Source organism: Elephantulus edwardii, unplaced genomic scaffold (assembly GCF_000299155.1).
Source record: "Elephantulus edwardii isolate Elephantulus edwardi_28Jun2011 unplaced genomic scaffold, EleEdw1.0 scaffold00033, whole genome shotgun sequence".
In the NCBI taxonomy this organism is placed as follows: domain Eukaryota; kingdom Metazoa; phylum Chordata; class Mammalia; order Macroscelidea; family Macroscelididae; genus Elephantulus; species Elephantulus edwardii.
In genome coordinates, this window is record NW_006399783.1 from 13,734,272 (window position 1) to 13,739,075 (window position 4,804).

Consider the following 4,804-nt stretch of genomic DNA (forward strand, 5'->3'; position numbering starts at 1 on the left):
TCCAAAGTATGTTAGATGGAGCCTCAGAATCCTTGCCTCCAAGGAGCCGCCAGGTTTAACCCTTTCCAGGATAAATCTGTTTGTTTTCCTAGCAGTCCATGGTACTCTCAATACTCTTCTCCAGCACCACAGCTCAAAGGCATCAATTCTTCTTCTATCCTCCTTAGTCATAGATAGAAACGACCTAATAGTCTATTGTAAAAAGTGAAACTTTTGGCTCTTGAGTGCTTTAAAAACAAAACTAAAATTGAGCTTAAAAAATTACCTATATATATATTTTTTTAATTGATTGGATTGGACCCAAATGGACAACAGCGGTTTTAAGGCATAGCAAGGAGATTGGAGAGCAGACTAGAAATAAGGAGCATGTTGATACCACACGAGAATGTAACCATTGCCACTCAGGTCTAGAAACTGCTGAGTGGAAGTGTTTATTGTGCTAATTTTCACCAAAAAGAAAATCATAATAATAGAAGTACTCATTCCAAGATGTCAAATTTTGTAGAACAAAAAGAATAATAAAAAAAAGAGCCTTCCCAATGCTCTCTCCTCTACTCATTCCCTACAGAGTTAGCCACTGAGGTCAGTGAAATAACAAAGAGAGTTGAAGGACAGCAGCAAATTTCCTCAAGCATCTCCCCAAACTCACCAACCATCTCCATCGCCCCACCGCATCTGGCCTAACCTGGTTTATCTGTGCATGTTTATGAGAGAGATTGGTTTATCTTTCAATGGCTGTTCACTCCTTTTCTCCCCCCACTTCCCATGGAGGAGTGGTTCCAGCTCTCTCATTTTGGACTTTGTCAAGTGACATATTTTAGCCAATGGAATGTCGGTACATTTGATGGAGGAGGGATTTGAAATCCCTGCTCTCTGCCTCTTCTGCCTTTGGGTTAGCAGCACGACTTGCTACCTGCTATACCACTAGAGCACCCTCAGTCACAGTAAACATTTTTAAATTAAGTCACCCTCTTATCGTTTTTGTTTGTTTCAGTAGCATGAAGTAACTAAGACAGTAGCTAAGGGTCCCAAAGGCAAGAGAGGCTCAGAGGATCCGAGATGGAGTGTGTTGTTGTTGTTATGTGCTGTCGAGTTGCCTGTGACTCGTAGTGATCTTATGTACAACAGCTCTGAAAGCAGCCCTATCCTGCACCAATCTCAGCATTTCCAACAGACCTAATCCCATTGGTCCAGCCACTGTGTCAATCCATCTCATCCTGGGTCTTCCTCTCCTGCACTGTCCCTCCAGCCTTCCAAGCATGATGTCCTTCTCCAAGGACTAGTACCTCCTGGCCATGTGCTCAAAGTATGAAAGATGGTGCCTCAAAATCCTTGCCTTCAAGGGGCAAACTGGTTTCACCCTCTTCAGGAGAGATCTGGCAGTCCATGGTATATTCTACTGGCACTCCACAGTGTGTTTAACACTCTTCTCCAGCACCACAACTCAAGGTATCAGTCCTTCTTCTATATCCTCAGTATTGTCCAACTCTCTGATGCATAGCAAGTAGTTGTGAAGACAATGGCCTGGATCAGGAACACCTTAGTCTCCAGACTGACATTGTTGCTCTTTAGTACTCTAGAGAGGTTCTTGACAGCACAGTTTCCCAATGCAATTTGCCTTTTGATTTCCTGACTGCTGGTGCCAAGAATATTGATTGTGGAACCCAGCAAACTGAAGTATCAGTAATCTCAGTCTTTTCTCTGTCCATGATGAAGTTGCCAATAGGCTCAGTAGTGAGAATCTTTGTTTTCTTGATATTGAGCTTCAATTCTGCAGCAAACGCCTCATGTTCTCTCCAATTTTAGCAAGCAAGGTTGTGTCATCTGCATAAAGCAGATTGTCGGTGAATTTTCCTCCAATCCTGATGCCACATTCCTCCTTATAAAGTCCAGCTTCCCAAATTATCTGTTCTGCATATGGATTGAAAAGGTATAGAGATATTATGTATCCCTGACGTACATCTTTCCTGATCCTGAACCATGCAATGTTTCCATGCTCTGTTCTGACTACTGCATCCTAGCCCAAGTATAAGTTTCACATGAGCACAATTAAGTGTTCTGGGATTCTCATTCTTCTCAAGGTTAGCCACAATTTGTTATGATCCACACAGATAAATGCCTTTGCATTGTCAATGAAATACAGATAGTCATTCTTCTGGTGCTCTCTGCTTTCAGCCAAGTTCCGTCTAATGTTGGCTGTAATATCCCTAGTACCACAGCCTCCTCTAAACCCAGGCTACACCTCAAGCAGTTCTCTGTTGATGTGCTGGTCCAGTCATTTCCGGATAAACTTCAGCAGAATCTTGCTTGCATGTGATCTTAGTGACATCACTTGGTAATTTCCACTCTCTGTTGGGTCACCTTTTTTTTTGGAATGGGAATAAATACAGACTGTTTCCAGTCATTTGTCCAGGTGGTTGTCCTCCAGATTTCTTGGCATAACCTGATGAGTGTGTCCAGGGCAGCATCTGTTTGCTAAAATATTTCATTTGATATTCCATCTATTCCTGGGGCCTTGTTTTTTTGCCAATTCCTTCAGAGCAGCTTGAACTTCCTCCTTCATCATTAAAGGCTTTTGCTCATATGTTGTTTCATAAAAATATTCTGTGTGATTGTGGGACCTCTGGTTGCCTAGTGGCAAGGAGCTGCATTGCAATCCCAGAGGTGCACAGTTCGAATCCACCAGATGCTCTGCTGGAGAAGGAGGGGCAATCTCCTCCTGTACCAGTCAGATGGTACACACACACAAATAATAAAAAACTGCCAAAAAATATTCTGTGTGAGCTAATTCTTTATGGTATAGTGACTTTGTGTACTCCTTGCATCTTCTTTTGATGCTTCCTGAGTTATTAAACATTCTGCCTTCAGCATCATTAAGTATAGCATTGTTGTTGTTATTGTTATGTACCGTCGAGTGGTTTGCGACTCATAGCGGCCCTATGTACAACAGCCCTAAACCCTGCTCTATGCTGTGCCAATCTCATTGCCTCTGACACACCCATCCCGATTACCCCAGTCACTGAATCAATCCACCTCATAGAGGGTCTTCCCCTCCTGCACTGTCCCTCTACTCTACCCAGCATGATGTCCCTCTCTAAAGACCTGTCTCTCCTTACAACATGTCCAAAGTATGTCAGACGAAGCCCCAGAATCCTTGCCTCCAAGGAGTAGCCTGGTTTAACCCTCTGTAGGATGAATTTGTTTGTTTTCTTGGCAGTCCATGGTACAGTCAATGCTCTTCTCCAGCACCACAGCTTAAAGGCGTCAATTCTCCTTCTATCCTCCCTAGTCATTGTCCAACTCTCTGATGCATAACAAGTGATTGCAAAGACCATGTCCTGTATCAGGCGCACCTTAGTCTCCAGAGAGACACCGTTGCTCTTGAGTACTTTAGGGAGGTCCCTAACCTCAGACTTTCCCATCGCAATACGTTTTTTGATTTCCTGGCTACTGGTGCCAAGAGTGTTGACCGTGGAGCCGAACAAACGGAAGCTGTGAGTGGAGCCGAACAAACGGAAGCTGTGAACAATCTCAATCTCTTCACCATCCATCCTGATGCTACCGATTGGTCCAGTGGTGAGAATTTTTGTCTTCTTGAAATTGAGCCTCAGTCCATATTGAAGTATAGCTTATATATTCCATTGATGGACTGAATTATGACCTCTTGTACTTGTTATAATTAATTTCCAAATTGGGTCATATTTATAAGTACAGAGATTAGGATTTCAATAATTTTTCAATCCTTAGCAGCTACTTCATGTTACCCAGTCATTCCTGTGGTAAACATTCTTCTTCTCCTCACATAAAAATTCACAGAACTTATTTGAAATCCTACTACTCTGCCATGGTGGTAAAGACAGCAAGGTACTGGTACAACGACAGACACATGGACCAATGGAATAGAATAGAGAACCTGGAGATCAGCCCATCTATCTATGGTCAACTGATTTTTGACAAGGAGATGAAATCAGTTAAGTAGGGAAACAACAGCCTTTTTAACAAATGGTATTGGCAAAATTGGAAAAGTATCTGCAAAAGACTCAAGCAAGACCCACACCTCACTCCATATTAAAAAAAAAACAACTCAAGGTGGATCATGGACCTAGGACTAAAACCAAGGACTATAAACTTCATTAAAGAATAGCTAGGAACAATGTTAGAAGTCCTAATAAACAACATAAACAGTCTTCCCAGTATCCTGAAAAACATACAACCAGGAGAAGATAAAGCAGATGAATGGGATCTTCTAAGAATCAAATCCCTATGCACATCCAAAAACTTCTCCAACAGGGTAAAAAGAGAAGCCCCCGACTAGGAAAAAGTATTTGGTAATAACATATCAGATAAGGAACTTATATCCAGAATTTATAAAATACTTGAGCACCACAACAAGATAAAGGTATATAATCCAATCAAAAAATGGGCACAGGATCTGAACAGACACTTCACCAAAGAAGACATTCAGATGGCCTACAAGCACATGAAGAAATGTTCAAAATCCCTAGCTCTAAGAGAGATACAAATTAAAACAACTATGAGATAATCATCTCACCCCACTCAGAATAGCAAAATTTAACAGAACAGCAAGCAACAAATGCTGGCGAGGTTGTGGAGAAACTAGAGCCCTTATTCACTGTTGGTGGGAGTGTAAAATGGTGCAGCCACTGTGGAAGGCGGTATGGCGCTTTCTTGAAAAGTTGAAAATAGAGATACCATTTGGCCCATCAATTCCACTACTGGGAATATACCCCAAAGAGACCATAACTGACATCCAAGCAGAAATATGCATACCCATGTTTATCAC